The sequence below is a fragment of the Erythranthe guttata genome, chromosome 3 (assembly GCF_056151865.1).
Source record: "Erythranthe guttata isolate IM_541 chromosome 3, IM_541, whole genome shotgun sequence".
Lineage (NCBI taxonomy): Eukaryota > Viridiplantae > Streptophyta > Magnoliopsida > Lamiales > Phrymaceae > Erythranthe > Erythranthe guttata.
Genome location: NC_142535.1, coordinates 7476462 through 7494347, shown reverse-complemented (window position 1 = coordinate 7494347; position 17886 = coordinate 7476462). Strand labels below are relative to the sequence as shown.

At 38.0% G+C, this 17886-nt stretch overlaps 1 long non-coding RNA gene and 1 pseudogene across 1 annotated transcript; both read left to right on the top strand.

Annotated features, from left to right (window-relative positions):
* The first annotated feature begins 3978 nt into the window (after positions 1-3978).
* On the top strand, positions 3979-6333 carry LOC148771680 (uncharacterized). Its single transcript, XR_016030272.1, has 2 exons — positions 3979-4270; positions 5354-6333. It is a non-coding gene; the product is annotated as an uncharacterized LOC148771680 (long non-coding RNA).
* An 11196-nt stretch (positions 6334-17529) lies between these two features.
* Positions 17530-17647, top strand: LOC148771679 (5S ribosomal RNA; annotated as a pseudogene).
* Positions 17648-17886: the final 239 nt, after the last annotated feature.

The following is a 17886-nucleotide window of genomic DNA, read 5'->3' as shown; positions in this document are numbered from 1 at the left end:
GGAAACATGGGACCAGGCCTCTGTAGGAATATCCAATGGTTCCAATAAACCTGGATAAGGATTGGTCTCATGTTTGGCTCTTTTACACACATCACAACCCTGAACAAAAGTCAAAACATCTGTCTTCAGCTTAGGCCAATAGAATAGGGATTTGGCTCTGTGGTAAGTGTCATGAATGCCTGAATGACCACCAATAGCTGTGTCATGAAGGCTCTGCAATAATTTTTCTCTCAATGACTGATCTGAACCAATACAAATTCTACCCTTATACCTCAAAATGCCCTGCACCATTGAGTAATCAGGAAAAGCAGAGGGGTCCAAAACCTTGGCAGCCAATATTTTCTTGATAGTCTGATCCTGCTCATAACTGGCCAGAACCTCGAGCATCCATTTAGGTTGGACTGTAGTCACAGCATAACACTCCCCATTTGAACATTCCTTTCTTGATAGAGCATCAGCCACTCTATTTTCTGCCCCCTTTTTATACTCAATTGTGTAGTCTAACCCAATCAGCTTAGAGATCCATCTCTGTTGAAGGGCAGAAGTAAACTTCTGATCCATAATGTATTTGATGCTTTGTTGATCAGTCCTAATAGTGAAGTGGTGGCCCTGTAGATTGTGTTTCCACTTCTGAATAGCCAACAGAACTGCCATGAACTCCCTCTCATAAATAGATAAGGCCTGATTGTTTAAGTTGAGTGCCTTACTGATGAAAGCTATAGGTCTGGAGCCTTGCATTAGTACTGCTCCCAGGCCTGTAGAACTAGCATCTGTTTCCACCAGAAAGGGCTTAGAAAAATCAGGCAAGGCTAGCACTGGTGATGTAACCATGGCTTCCTTGAGTAGTATAAAAGCATTCTCTGCTTCCTTGGTCCAGTGAAACCCTCCTTTCTTCAGCATTTCTGCCAAAGGTTTGCTAATTGCCCCATAACCTTGAACAAACTTCCTGTAGTAGCCAGTAAGTCCTAAAAACCCCCTAAGCCCTTTAACTGTTGTATGTTTTGGCCAATCCAACATGCCTTTTATCTTCTCAGGGTCAGTGGCTACTCCTTGGTCACTGATAATGTGTCCCAAATACTCAATTGAGGGTTGAGCAAAACAACATTTGGACTGTTTAGCATATAAGGCATGCTGCCTCATGATTGCTAAAGCAGTCTCTAGGTGATGTAGGTGGTCTTCCAAACTTTTACTATAAATCAGAATGTCATCAAAAAACACCAATATAAACTTCCTCAGATAAGAGGAAAATACCTGATTCATAAGAGATTGGAATGTTGCAGGTGCATTACAAAGCCCAAAAGGCATAACCATGAATTCAAAATGGCCATGATGAGTCTTAAAAGCTGTTTTATACACATCTTCATCTCTCATTCTGATCTGAAAGTACCCTGACCTCAGATCCATCTTTGTAAACCACCTAGCCCCATGTAACTCATCCAATAACTCATCTATGACTGGAATATGGTAGTCATGTTTCACAGTCATGGTGTTGAGATATCTGTAATCTACACACATTCTCCAACTAGAGTCCTTCTTTCTGACCAATAGCACAGGTGAGGCAAATGGACTCTGGCTATGTCTAATAACTCCACTCTCCAAAAGTTCTTTCACAATTTGCTCAATCTCATTCTTGTAGGCATGTGAATACCTGTAAGGATAAAGTTGTTTAGGGATGGCATCTTTTTTGAGGATGATGTGGTGTTCCACCCCTCTGATTGGTGATAAACCCTTAGGTTCTTCAAATATATCTTGATACCCCACTAACAGTTGTGTAACCACAGCTGGTACCACCTTCTGTGGGCTATTGTCTGCCATTGAGTATATCTGACCCTCAACACCTCCTTTTGTGAGATGCATCATTTTATAAAATGACTCACTAGAGATCAACTTCCAATCTACTTCCTCCTTGACATCAATGATCATTACTCTTTGAGCTCCACACTTCACTTCAATGCACCTCTTCTCATAGTCAAATACCAAAGGGCTACTCTTCAGTAGCCAGTCACACCCCAGAATAATATGATAACCCTCCATATCTATTATTCTAAGTGGAAATTGAAAGTGTGGCCCTGCATCTGCCAGGTGAACTCTCTCACTACTCTGGTGCTGAGAAGTTTAGTACCATTTGCTACTGTAATGGTCATATTTAAGGCCCTTTCCACTTTACAGTTAAGCTCTGCAGCTAATCCTCCAGAGATGAAGCTGTTGGTACTACCAGTATCTATCAGTATATTGAGCTGAACATCCCCCAAGTTACCATAAACCTTTATGGTGTTTATTCCAGTATTGCCCAGTAGGGCATTAAGGGAGACTTGTACTTCTCCCACTGGTACATCCCCTTCAATCTGTTCCCCTTCAGACACAACTTGGTAGTATTCATTCTCTTCCTCCTCTGTCATTAGCATGTAAATATGGCTGTGTTTGCATTTGTGGTTAGGTGTATAGGTTTCATCACAGTTGTAACAGAGCCCTTTCTCCCTTCTGGCTCTCATTTCAGCTATGGTGAGGTTTTTCCTCTGTGGAAGCAGAGCAGGTGGTGTATATGTTGGTCGTTTATTGGGTTGGTTGGGTGGAGGATTTGGGTTGTTCCATACTCTCTTCTGGTGTGGGAATGGGGTAGGTATGGTTTTATAGGGTAGTTTATGTTTCTTGGTGATTGACTCAATGGTGTGTGCTTGTTTTCTGGCCATTTCTATGACATGATGCAGTCCCTTGATGTCAAAAAGGGAGAAGAAACTTTTAACCTCCTCAGGTAACCCCTTCATGAAACAGTGCACAAAATACTTCTCATCATAGGTTCTAGTGTTAAATAACAGTAAATAACACCTCATTTCTTCAAATTTCTCAATATATTCCTCAACAGAATCTGTCACCTTCAGGGAATGTATATCATCCAATACATTTCCCTCTTGTAACTCTTCAAATTTGTTGGTCACCAGCCCTACAAATTCCTCCCAACACACATCCCTCTGATTCAGATGGCTAAACCATGATGCAGCCTTGCCCTCAAGGTGAATGGAAGCTATAGCAACCCTTTGTTTGTTAGGTATATTTGGAATAAGCTGAAAATAGCTATCACATCTCAGCAACCAAGATCTAGGGTTGGATCCATCAAACCTTGGGAATTCAACTCTGGGGCTAGGGTTAAACCCCACAGCAAACTGTTCATCCCTATCATGTTGTTGCTTAAATCCCCTCAATTCAGTAACTGGTCTAGTGTAATGTTCAGGGGTAGCCATAGGAATGGTAGAATTACCAGAAGTTGATGATGAAGGTCCTCCTCCCATAAGTGGTTTGTCTCTGTGATAAAACTCCATCCTCTCAGCAATTTTGGTCATCTGTAGCTGCAACAGTTCCACTGCCTTCTGCATTTGTGTTTGCCCCTCAGCTACAGATTGTGAAACCATGTTGAGTTGGTCTTGGAGCAAAATCTCCACTGCCTGTCTCCTATCCACCTCCTCTTGGATCTTCTGATCCACCAATTTCTTGTGTGTTTCCAGTATTTCTTTAGATCTAGTAGCTTCAGCCATGTTGTGATTTTTCTCCAGGAAAAAGAGCCTTGCTCTGGATACCAAGTGTAATGTTTTGATGTATTTTATATAGATATAATATATTTTATTTAGGATATTTCAATGTAACAGTAGAATGGGGTTAATTGGGGAAGAAGAAATAGATTAGGTAGAGTAGAGAAGAAGAAAGAGATAAGAAAATTGATATAAAAGTGGCTAGCTGCCTTCCATTAATGTCATTACATCTATTTATAGAAACCTGCCAAATCTGACCTAAAAGGATATTCCCTTTTTACAAATGAAAAGCTGACATCTGTTCTTATGTTATTTGCAGGTATTAATTTCCAATTTGTTGCCAACACCTTTGTTGAGGCCTTTATCAGTCCAATTCGTGTTGGGCTTTGAATCCGAGCCCACTGCTGCAGTTGAGGTGGAGTTGGGCTTAACTAGGCACGGCCCATCTGGGATTTCCATCTGACGCACCTGAGCATCCAAAACGCCGTCATTTGCAATCATCCCTTTGGAAGCCCTAATTTGACGATTTCCCCTCTTCTTCTTCGATCCCCAAATCAGTTTGTCCGGGTACATGACAAAATTGCAGACGGCAATACCCTGTCAAAGAAGAAGATTATTTTCATATTTGGGCAACAACATGTTCGTTCGTGGAGATTTCATCGAGATGGATTGAACACTCAACATTGTATCTAATTTCGGATACGGATCGAAGAATCCTATTTTTTTATTCGATTTCATGGAGATAGGTTAGCAATTCTGCTTTTCCCCTTATAGTTTATCCCTAATTTTAGTTGAATTTGTTATGGCGCAGTAAATCTGAGTGCGCCATGACGAAGAAGCTCGATAGTCATTACCCTGCCGTAAGTTTTTTTTTTCTCTCCGATTTCTTGTTTACCTTATTTGACTTTCCTTGTGCTGTTGCCCTTTTCTTTTATCATTGGGTTTGAATTTTGCTTGAATTAAAAAGCTGAAAATTCAATATGTGCAATTTGTTTGTTTGGGGTTAATGATTTTATTGATGGTAATATTTCTAGTTTATAGTTGATTTCAATTTTTTTAAATTTGCTGAGATGCATAGTATCTATTGTATTTTACTATTTATTTAATTGCTTCTTGCATTTAATTTAGTTTATATAATATATTTTTCGTGAATGCTCTCCTCCCTCTGATTCCCTTAACTAGGTAATGAGTTCCTAAATATATAATTGGTCTGTAGGTCCATTAAATCTGAAATTGAGCTTTTGCACTCATAGGGTATTGATATCTATACTTTGATGAGATACAGTACACTCATAGAAATGACTAATTTGGTGGGAAGTTGATTATTGTGTTTTAAGCTTTGATAAGATAGTCACTGGAGTATGAACCAATACTTTGGAGTGATTACTTTTTCATGGTTTTTATTTATAGTTTATTAGTAGATATTTAAGTAAAATATACAGTTGAAGTAATATAAAAATGTAAATAAGAACATTAATGTGTGTTTAAAATGAACTTCTCAATTTATATGGACATATATGATGTTTATGAAAAAACTTTTACGTTAGTTATTTCATTCTAGTAGGATGTTAATTATTTAATATTGTTCTAGTTAAATATGATCCATACATGAGGTGGGTTTGTTTTGGAAGTTTGTGAGAAATCAATTAGAAGCTGCATTTGGTGCATTTGCTAGCATATAAAGAGCCGGAATGTATCAAATTATTGTGGATAAAGCATGAAATTGGTTGTTATGGCAGAGGTATTTTAAAGATCAAGTCAACTTTGTTTTTTCTTTCATGGAGAAAACAGATCCTCTTATGTTAGCAAAATCATTTTTTTTTTGGCAGACGAAGAGAAAATGATGACAAATGAGAAGACGATCTTTTCAAGGACTGTGAACCCCAAGTCACATGTACGAGTTTTTTTGAATAATTTTTCATCAATATATTTATGTAATGTTTGCTTTTGTTTTTGATATTGTGTTATCATAGCATCTTCTTCGTCTGAGATGGGCATGATTATATTTATGAGTTGGTGTAACAGATCTGCGTTTTAAGCTCCAAGGGATCTGGTTGAGAAGCTATCTGGTAATTCCATGTGGCAAACACAAAGGTTGCTAGTTCCGTGTTAAAGAAAAAGGTTTAGCAGAAGGTAAACATTGCCGTAGCTTTTATGGGAGATTTTCTTTAATCATTTATCTCTTTCTTTCTCTTCAAGGGTGGGGGAGGAGGGGGGCTGGCTTGTCACTTTACTTCGCAGGGTTTATGTTGTTATGCAGGCTGAGTCCGTGGTATTTGAGATATATTCTTTGGTATATTGCGCCACCTTATGATGTTTGATATATATTGTATAAAGTGTTTGGTATCTATTGCGTAGTGTTGGGAACTTTTTTTCGGTATATACTTATATGTTGAAACTTTTGTTTTATATATGTTGCTAGATCGGTTGGGTGTTTTGTATTGGCATAAGCACTTTTGGTGTCTTCATGCTTTAGTCGTTATGGTGCCATATTTTTTGTTTAGCTTGTGCTTATTTGTATTTATGTCACGCTTATGTACTTATACATTTTTTTCAGGCACGGATAGAAAGAGCTTATTAGGATCGAGTGGATAACTTCAGCAAAACATTCAACTCCTTGATCGAGCATTTGAAACGGTAAAGTCAAGTATTTCACCATATCAAACCACTTCTAATGAACAATGAAGAAAGTTGGATCAAATCTGTTTTTGCAATGCTACGATATTTTTTAAGTTGTAGTGTACTTTCAAATTTGTTCTAGTGTATTTCACTTAATATTTTGATTTTAATGTGATGGAATAAATTTTAATGTGATGTGTTATTTGACCTAACAGTTAATTTTGAATTATTAGAATTGGTCATTAATTATTATAAAGATAAAGAATTGAATATCTATTACAGGTTAATTTATATATCATTTAATATTCAGTGCCAAAGAAAAAAAACCTAGCGACGTTTTTGTAAAATCGTTGCAAATAAATGGATAAATTATTGCGACGAATACTATTTTCGTCGCAGATTTGTACAAAACAATTCCGACGTTTTTTTGCAGAAACGTCGCACGATGACTAGGATATTTGCGACGATAGTCAAATTTCGAAGCTCAAAAAAGTAAATTGGCAGAAACGATTTTTTTGCGACGAAACATGGAAGCGTCGCAACTTTCTACGACTAAAATAACATTTCGTCGAACGCTTTGCGACGGGCCGTTTGTCGACTTTTTCTTGAAGCATTTGCGACGTGTTTTTTTTCGTCGCAGGTGTTGAATTTCGTCGCCAATGCCCCTTTTTCGTCGCATTATTTCGTCGCCAGTGTTGCATTTTGGCCTAGTGGTAAAATCCGATTTATCCAGTTTTACAGTCGATCGAAGAAAGTTGAGTCCATTTTTCACCCAATCGAACCTTGTTTAACCTGATTTTTCGACAGCTCCTTCAATTTTTTTACTTGTACAATTTTTATATTGAATCATATCGGGTTGCAGTTTAACCAGTTGGACCGACATGCATGTGAAATGCATATCGTTTTTTTTTTTCCAATCACGACATATATTTTATACATCTCCAATCATCAAGCACACGCACGAATCGTGTGGGACTGATATGAGTTTACCTTACGTATAAATTACCGCAAGTGTACAATATCACATTTTGTAGAACAGTGGTTCTAGATATCGATCCACAGAGACCTATAGATTCACATACTGAGTAGTGTAATTATATTATCGTTGTATTATCTAGCCGATCGTAAATGGCTGAAATAGTGATTAACCCTAATAATTGACAACAAACAAAGTTGTGAACATGCAAATATAGAATAGGTGTAAATGGAATAGCGACAACTCTTAACAGGAGGGTTTCGATTTAAAAAGGACTTTTAGGGTAAAATACACCAATATAATTATCTAAAAACCCGTTATCTAATGTCAAATTCCTATTCATTAACCCAGACGCTAAAATACTCTAACCCCGGTCTCATGTGTAGTTAGAGTCTACCCACAGGTCCGACGTCTCCGTTCAGAACCTGATATTAAGAGAGCATTTAGGTCAAGTCCTTAAGGCTACCCGAGATGTATCTATCAAGCTACGCTTTCCTAAATTCAAACAAGAAATCCTCTCTCGAGTTCATTCGTATTTAACATCAATCTTAGAGATGATCAATCAATCAAAAGCATTTAATACAGGACAACATAAACAAAATCCAAACATGGCAAATAGATAACAGAAATTGAAATCGAAATTAATATATACAAGGTTTAATTACTCTAGAAGTAAATGTACTTAGTTCATAACAAACAAAGTATCAAAATAATGTACACGAGAAATGAAGAACAAAACGTAAGGAAATGCTTAAGAAAAACCTGAGTCGAAACCCTGTCGAAGAGTCCTGCGAAGAACTGTCGAAAAACCAAAAAAAAAGTCGAAGAAGTGAGAATGAGAAGCCCCTCCTATTTATTGTTAATGCAAAGATTCCTCAAGAAGCTTTGCAAAAAAAAAATATCTGCCCTCAAAATCTGTGCCCAGATCGCGATCCGGGAAAGTCGGATCGCGATCTGGCTTCTCACGAAACTGGTGAACCGCCTTCCCATATCGCAATCCAGTAAGTGTGAATCGCTATCTGGCCCCTTTTCTCGCTGCTATTGGAATTTGCCACCAAATCGCTATCTGCACTTCTTGTATCGCGATATGGGCCTCTTTTTTGCTACACAGTGGAATTTGCCACCTGATCGCGATCCGTTGTTCCTGGATTGCGATCTGGGTCTTCATGGCCACTTGATGTAGCTTGAAAAATTTGTTTCGCTTTCAAATTGTTTCGAATTTGCCAAAATAACAAATATTTACCTAAAAATAAATAAAATAAGAAACACAAAATATGTACAAATAAAGCCGAAAACTCGAACGAACGAAGACAAAAAATCAAAGATTCGATAAGTAAAAATCATGCGAAACGAACACTTATCACACCTTTAAATTTAGAATACGGAAGATCCTCGAAAGAGTAACATCGAGCAATGCAATGCAGTAAGTTTGCGAAATGGGAGGCAATTAGAGGAAGGGCTTACAAAGTCCGTAGCACCACCGCCTATTGCAGAGGAGCCCAATGAAAAAACCAAGATCGGGCCAGGCAACACAAAGATCACAGTAAGTGAACCTACTCCCAGGGTACCCTTCCCTCAACGTCTTAAAAACTCTAAGCTTGATATGCAATTTCAGTTATTTTTGGATTATCTTAAAAAGTTGCATGTTAATATTCCTTTTGTTGAGGCACTTAAGCATATGCCGAATTGGGTTTATAAAAGAACTTGTATCGAAGAAGATGAGGCTTTTGGAGTGTACAGCAATAGTAGACCTGAATGAAGAAAGTAGTGCTATCCTTTCAAATAAAATTCAACCGAAGCTTAGAGATCGGGGGAGTTGTACCATTCCATGCACAATAGGTACTAGGTATTTTGGGCGGGCATTGTGTGATCAAGGGGCGAGCGTAAATTTAATGCCTTTATCAATTTATGAGAAATTGAATTTAGGAGAAATTAAGCCCACTTCCGTGACCTTGCAGCTAGCCGATAGATCTTTTACTCACCCTTTAGGTATAGTGGATGATGTATTGGTCAAGGTAGATAAGTTCATACTCCCGGCCGATTTTCTAGTACTAGACATAGAGGAAGATGAAAATATTCCCCTTATCTTAGGACGCCCCTTCTTAGAAACCGGTAGATCAATTATTGATGTAGGAAAGAGAGAGCTAAGAATGAGTGTGGGGAAGAAACAATGATCTTCAAGGTGTACCGGGTGGATGAAAAGCCTATTACGGCTAATGGATGTTATCTACTTGATGAGGTAAGTGATTCTAAACTTGTTTCTGTTAAATTACATTATTTAAAAAAATTTGTGGATACTAATCTGTATGTAGGAGAACTAAAAGGAAAGGTTGAGATGGTTACAACACCTACTCAAAACACTGTGATGAAAGAAAATGTTGCCGAGCCTCATGACATAAGGAAAAATAAATTAAGGGCATTCCTAAGCGAACCAGTTGAAAGAAGAATTGGATCAACCCATTTATTCAAGACTTTCTCCAAAAGGAAGTAAGGAGATGGGTTCAAAAGCTAAGGAATTGAAGAGCAGGAACAAAGTTTGGCTGAAGACTATAAACTTAGCACTTCTCGGGAGGCAACCCGAGATTTTTGGTTTTTTTTATTATTATTTTTTTTCTCGTTTTATTTTATTTATTTATTTTATAAGCATGCAAGCTAACAATTAAAGAATATTTTTAATTTGCAGGACAAAAAATCGCAGCTCTGGAGCTCATACGGCCGTCCCAAAACAAGCCAAAATATCATACGGTCGTCTGGAAAATATGGAATGCTACTGCCCAAATTTGGCGTTTCGCACCGCCGTTCGAAAAACAGTTCATTTAACAGGACGGCCGTGGTAGTTCAAAAGCTCGAAAAGTGGAACCCGCCTCACCACACGGCCGTGTGAAATCAGTTCAAAACCGACACGGTCGTGCTAGATGGACAGAAGCACAATAAAAGGCGAAAATTTCAGCAGCCCGGAGATGGCCATGTCAACTAGTCAGGTGTTTTCTATCCTTGAACTTTGTGCTAATTACATTGAGGGCAATGTAAATTTTAAGTTTGGGGGTGGATAATTACTTGCTTTTATGTGCTTTAATTTTTTAGTTTGCATGCCTTAGGATTTTTTTTATTTAGTTCTTTTGGTTTATTTATTGCTTTTGAAAAGAAAAAAAAAGTTTGTGGTTATGATAAATGCTTCCATGAATCATGATCATGAAATATGGTTAGTGATTAATGATGAAATTTCTTGCTTTATCTTGATTGTGATCGAATTTTGGTGAGCTTTTGATTCAAAGTGTCGTAGGAAGGAGTAATTGTTAGGAATCACGAATTATGCCTTGCTTTGGTTGAAAGTTTTGTGTTTTAAAACGTGGAATTAATTTATACTATATCATATGCTATTTGGTTTTAGAACTTGCCTTAGGAATCTACAAAGTGAAATATTAAGTTCTTGAGCAATTTGGGAAGTGATTTAGGCCATCTTTGAACCGTTTGAGCCTTTCAAGCCTACCTTTAATTTTTTATCATTCGAACCTTGATTGAGCCTTGGAAACGGTGTTCTTTCTTTTAGCCGAAATATAGTTGGTAGATTAGATGGTGATTTCTTGATAAATTATCCCTTCGAGCTTGGTTGAAAAAAAAATAGAAGGGGAAGAAGAAGAAGAAGAAGAAAGATAGAAGGGGAAGAAAGGACTTGAGAAAGATTTTAAAGTAAAAACTCGAACCATCATGTTAAGAGCAAAAGTGGAGACTTTTGAACTCCTAACAAATCTAGTTAAGAAATAAGTCCTTTGAGGTGAAGAAACAAGTCCAAAAGCTAAATATTAGCAAAAACACCTCTAGTCAAGAACGAGGGTTAAAAATTTCGTCAAGTGCAACTCTTAGTGACTAATTGTGAGATGAAAGGAGATGAGTAGCCACTTTTACCCATATTTTCTACCTTGTACCAAAAGCCCAACATTTGAAAGACAAAAAGTCTCAATGATCCCAATAGCTCAATTATTTGATACTAGCCGAGTAAAGAAATTTGGTGAGTCTTTGGAGTTGAATGTTATTATGTAAGTATAAATTTTCTCCATTTTTTTAATTTATAAATATGGGATACTTGAAGCGATAGCATGGTTTGTGGTTTTTGGCGGGGGTGAGTGAATACGTATCTTTGAATTACGAGCTTGTAAATTTTTAAGAATTGTCATGATAATTGCAAGTTCTGAAAACGTGAACTTGACCATTAATCTATGTGATGAGAGACATTTGTTGAAAGTGTTGCTTTGAAGGTTGCTAGTTTTTGCTTGAGCACAAGCAAAAGTTCAAGTTTGGGGTGTGTTGAGTGTATATTTTACACTCAATGTATACTTTGTTACGAGGATTTTCGTATAATTTTATTGATTTAATGGTGCTTAATGAATGGTTTATCGTATTTTAGGTACAACTTGACGATTTGGGAGTTCCAATGATGAAACGAGCCAAAAAAGGTGAAAAATGGGCAAAAAACGGAAGAAAACAGTCGGATGCTGAAAATTGGCCTGGCGCGGCCGTGCCAGATTTAACCTATTTTTGGCGCGACCGCGCCAACTGCAGAATTTGGGCAAAAAGTTTTGGCGATGCTCGCTCGGCCGTGTGAGAATTGCACTGGTTCTCGCGCGGCCGTGTGAAAACACGCTGGAGACAATTTTGGAGTTTTAATCACACAAGGGAACCTAAAATCTTCTACCAAGTTGGGACATCTATTTTAGGGCAAACCAAGCACGAATTAAAGGACTTTAGAGCACAATCTTAGAGAAAGATGAGCGAGAGAACGGAGAAACAAAGACGAAGACCTGACGAATCTTCATCATAATTCTTCTTTCATCTATCTTTTCTAAATCTATGACTTTTATTACTTTGATTATGTTTTTCGTAGAGAACATGAGTAGCTAAGTTTTTAATCTAGGATTTTGTTGGAACCCTTTGTGGGGATGGTGAACCAGTTTTCTTGAGATTATGCAATTATGATTTTGTGATTATTTCTTCTACTTGTTATGATTGTTAGTGCATGAACCTGATCAATTTATGTGCTTTATCTGTGATTATTGGGATTGACTCGACAGAGCTATTTTGATAATTAGACGGTAAGTAAAAGAACCTTCGAGTAGTTTTCACCGGATTAGTGTGTTAATTGCATGTGGTATCGTAGACATACAGATACTCAACTTAGGTAATCATTTTTGAGACTTATGCTTTAATGCTTTATTCATGATCGGACTGCATAGACATATAGTAATTTGGTTTTGGATAATAAAATTATAATACACGCGATAGCGGGGTATAATTAATATAGTGTCTCAGGTTAATAATCAGGAATCATATATTTCATAATTGAGGGGTTTTGGGTGAGCAATTCTTACATAGGGGGAAGATAAAATCCTAGGTCCGTTTTGTTGATATTTTCTCGTGTTTATTTGCTTTCATAATTATTTTAATTATTTAGTTGATTAAATTTGACAACCTTGCGTAGGCTGGATAAAAATCATAATTATTAGAATTTGGTACTTAGGAATAGATAATTTGAGTATTCCCTGTGGGATCGACATCCGACTCTCACGAGTCCACTTTTACTACTTGTTTACGATACGTGCACTTGCGTGTTAGGTATTTAGCCCAATAGTACCCCCAAAGTACGAGTTGTGTCTCGTGAGGGTTTTCAGACAACACACTCACAAAGTTGCCAGATTTGTCAAATCATTGCAATACCTAAACTCTCAAAATAGCATACGGCTTAAGATATTTGAATTCCATACTGACGCAATTAGTTGTTTCTACACTAAAATCTTAGATAGACTCTAAAATCAGTAATCAAACACAAAGCACAATCATCGAGGGTTTTGAGAACAAATGTGGACGAAAAGTTAGTTTTGATTATCTACTTATTCTATAAAAGAACGACAACAACAATCTTTTTTGGTGATTTTCATCACAATTTGTTTTTTTTAAAGCAAGATACAGTCGTGAATCGTGCAAGGCTCGACACCACTGTGTTGTCTCTTTTACCGATGTATCGATCTTTAGTTCAAGAAACCCCTAGCTAGTTATCTCGAGAGACTAGGCAACGAAGTGCACTCTACAGGGTAAGCTCGAGTCAGAGAGGCCGGGAAATCAGAGCGTGAATCACGACAATACCGTTTTTTTTAAAACACAACAGAAAGTAAAAACGTAAAAACCATTATTGAATTTTTTTTAGCCAACAACTCGAATCATGGAAACATAGCTCAATTCTAACTCACCCCCCAAACCTCAAATTATTATACCCCTCAGAAAATTGTGCTCATGCTTAATCGTAAAGGATTCGAAAGGCTCTCAAAAGAAATTGCAGAAAGGCAGTCGGGAGGTTCATCTATGAATTGCTGGTTATGCACAACTTCAATTTTAAAATAACCTATCAAGTCTACAAATTCATTAATTGCTCAATAGAATCTGGAAATGCAACTTACACTCGATCCTATATGAAATGCATGTAACAACCATAACACCAATACGAAAATCGAAATACATAAATGAAACTAACTTATATAATATGCATGCAAAAGACAAAATCAAAATAAGATAACTAAAACAAAATAAAATAAAGTCTAGCAAAGATAAATCGTAAATGAAATACCAATCTAAAGACCAACCAAAACAAACAAAAATATAAACCAACAGAAGCAGGTTCAACAAACATCACTCTCAAACTCAAACTCTAGCATAGTCCATATGCTCAAAAGCAGAATAAAAAATAAAAGGGAAAGAATACACAACGTCCTCTAGTCATCTTGGTCCTCCTCATTGGGTCCTCCGTCGTCTTCCTGACGGCCTGGCTCATGCTCCTCCCATGCTTGTGCCACCACTGTAGTGGCTGCTGGTTGTGCTGCTTCTTTGGCCGCTGCGTTGGAGGTTGATGCTCCGTCAAATCGAGGTCGTGGTGGGAAAGGTCGTAATATTTTCCCCCAAATCACATAAATCTTTATCAAAAGTAGAATTTCCAATAATAAAAGGAATAGTGTAACTCCTTAGATCATTCATTTTATGTGGTAAATTTGCCCGGAGAATGGCATTGCAAGTTGTCGTGAGTGTCACTGGCGTGTCTTCTTCGATTCGTACTTTCTTGGATTGTACATCATTCATGAACTTGATGTAGTTTGGAATTACCTCCAAGGCTTCAGCAAAAGGGATATTGATTTCAATTTGTTTGATTCTTTCGATGAACTTCTCAGATTGATCTTTGAGCTTCTTTTTTTTCAATCTCTCTGGAAAATGAATAGCATTTATCAGAAGAGGAGGATTATCAGGGAAATAAATGTTATTGGGTTTACTAGCCTCTTTTGTACTAATCCCTGAAATGGTGATTTCTGGCTCGACCGGAGTCGAATGTTCGGCTGGCTTCGGTGACTCATCTATCGGATAAGGAGGATTGGTAATTTGTAAACTACTTCGGGTGGTTATGGCTTGGCAACTTTCTTTCGGATTGACTTCAGTATTGCTCGGAAATCCACCCTTTGTCATAGTGGACATAGATTGGGCGATTTGCCTTAGTTGTTTTTCCATATTCTTCATTGTTGACTTCAGGCCCTCCATCTGATATTCTTATCGATGAAGACGTTCATCATAAGTCGTCCCTCTTTGTTCTCTTTGATGATTAAGATCGGAAGGTGGTTGGAGAGCATTCTTTGGATTGGCATATGAGAAGTTCTCGTGATTTCGAATTCCCGGGTAGTAGTGAGTAGGGTTTTAACTCTGATATTTATTCCCCTGAAATTGTTGAATCAGGTTTTCATATAGTGTGCCTACTCCCAATCGTCGTTTGTGACACGCGAGGTACTCGACCCTGCCACTTGTTCGGTTGTGGCCCTCGAACTGACAATTGGGCAACTTTATTTGATAGGGTCGCCATATCAGCTGATAAAGAAGCCAATGGATTGAGTTGGTGGAGTCCGGCCACCTTTTGTATACCACTTCGTTCGGATTGCCAATGGTAAGCATTTTCACACATTTGCTCGACAGTGTTTCGACCATCTGTAGGAGTCTTGTTTTGCAACGATCCACCTGACGCAGAATCTACTAAAGATCGGGCAGCTTGATCGAGCCCATTGTAGAACAACTCCATCTAATCCCACATGTTGAATCCATGTTGTGGGCACTGTCGTAATAAGTCTTTCAACCTTTCATTTCCCATGACTCGTGCATCGGCTCTTCGATCATTGTCTGAAGTTGCCGACATCTCTTCGTAGTTGTGCCGTCTTCGAGGGTGGAAAGAATCGCGCCAGAAAGGCTTGTGATAATTCTTCCCAACAAGTAAGTGATTCTGTATTAAGACTCAGAAGCCAACTCTTTGCTTTGTCTCTGACAGAAAATAAGAATAGCTTCAACTAAATAGCATCATCAGAAACTCCGTTAACCTTGATTGAGTCAAAAATCTCCAAGAAATTGGCAAGATGGAGATTCGGATCTACAGTGGCTGCTCTAGAGAATTTGTTCGCCATGACCATGTTGATAAGCCCCATCTTTACCTTGAATTTTTTCGCGGCTATCGTCGGTTTCTATATTCCCGAATAGTTTTCATTCACAGCTTGAGTTCGGTATTCTCTCATTGTTCGTTCAGGTGGTAGGTTCGGTCTTTGTTCTTCGTGCTCTCGTCCTGCCTCTCGACTGTACTCAAAGGCCAGGTGCTCTGGATTGCTCTGATCGTCGGCCATTGGTTCACTTTGTTGGTTGCGCGTGGCTCTTCGTCTTCGAAATGTCCTTTCAATCTTTGGATCGTAAGGTATGATTTTCAAATTTCGATGTGTGGGGATAAACAAAATGATCGGTTAAAATCAAATTAAAAATCGAAAATAATGTTGGTAAATGGCTCAAGTAATAATCAAATAATTGATAACAATATCAACAAAGATAGAATCAAATTGGTCCCCGCCAACGTCGCCAAAAAATTGATACGATTTTTCCTTACGTATAAATTACCGCAAGTGTACAGTATCGCATTTTGTAGAACAGTGGTCGCAAATATCGATCTACAGGGACCTATAGATTCACATACTGAGTGATGAAATTATATTATCGTTATATTATCTAGCTGATCGTAAATGGCTGAAATAGTGATTAACCCCAATAATTGACAACAAACAAAGTTGTGAACATGCAAATATAGAATAGGCAAATGGAATAGAGAAAACTTTTAACATAAGGGTTTCGATTTAAAAAGGACTTCTAGGGTGAAATACACCAATGATCTACAAACTCGTTATCTAATGCCAAATTCATTTTTGTTTGACCAAGACGCTAAAATACTCTAACCCCCATCTCATGTGTAGTTAGAGTCTGCCCACAGGTCCGACATCTTCGGTCATTCAAACAAGCTACGTTGTCCCAAATTCAAACAAGAAATCCTCTCTCGATTTCATTCTTATTTAACATCAATCAAAGAGATGATCAATCAATCAGAAGCACTTAATACAGGACGACATAAACGAAATCGAAACAAGGCATATAGATAACCGAAATTGAAAACCGAAATCAATATATACAAGGTTTCATTACCCTAGAACAAAAAGTACTTAGTTCATAACAAACAAAGTATCAAAAGAATGTACATGATAAATGAAGAACAAAACGTAAGAAAATGCTTAAGAAAAACCTGAGTCGAAACCTCTGTCGAAAGTCGAAGAAGTGAGATTGAGTGGCTCCTTCTATTTATAGTTAATGCAAAGCTTCCTCAAGAAACTTTGTAAAAACAAATATCTTCCCTCGAAATCTGTGCCCAGATCGCGATCTGACTTCTCACGAAACAGGTGAACCGCCTTCCCAGATCGCGATCCAGTAAGTGTTCTTGGTGCTACTAGAATTTGCCACCATATCGCGATCTGGACCTCTTTTTTTGCTGCTCACTGGAATTTGCCACCAGATCGCGATCTGCACTTCCTGGATCGCGATCTGGGTCTTCAGGGCCACTTTACGTGGCTTGAAAAATCGGTTTCGCTTTCAAATTACTTTGAATCGGCAAACATAGAAAATCTATACATATAAAAGAAATAAAACAAGAAACGCAAAATATATACAAATAAATCCAAAAACTCGGACGAACGAAGACCGAAACTGGAATATTCGATATGTAAAAATCGTGCAAAACGAACACTTATCAGGGACCCGAGTAGGGAAAAAATTGTGAGCAGGTAGATCGATCAAATGCTTGGATTGCAGCGATAAACGTGTCGGTTGCGTCTAAAAAATGACCCGTTTTAACCTCTAGCATTGGGTCAATGGGGCTTTGCTTGGTTAACATGTCGAAAGCATCTTAACAACCTTCGTGTCCGTATGATGATTGCCTCGTAACACACCCTGATTCAAAATTTATTGACGTTTGAAGCCTAGACGCCGCTTGTTTGTCGACGTAAAAGCCTTTTGTGTGCATAGATTTATGGTTGCGATCGTACCAGCACTAATGCACCGTATCCCATCAGAACTCCGAAGTTAAGTGTGCTTGGGCGAGAGTAATACTAGGAGGGTGACCCCCTAAGAAGTCCTCGTGTTGCTCTTGAAACCCACGAATATTCGTGAAGCAGTGGCTTCAGCTGATACTTTGACATGACATGCCTTTTTGGGCGTGCCCGGTGTCTAAAACGATCTCGCTGTCCTAAATGGGGTACGTTAGTCCAATCCATTTAACAGCCAATGACGTATCAAGACCATTTTTCTCAACAAAACAAGAAGCATATCGCAAGGATGTCGAACGAGCTTTTGGAATTCTGTAAGCTTGTTTCGCAATACTGAAGCAGC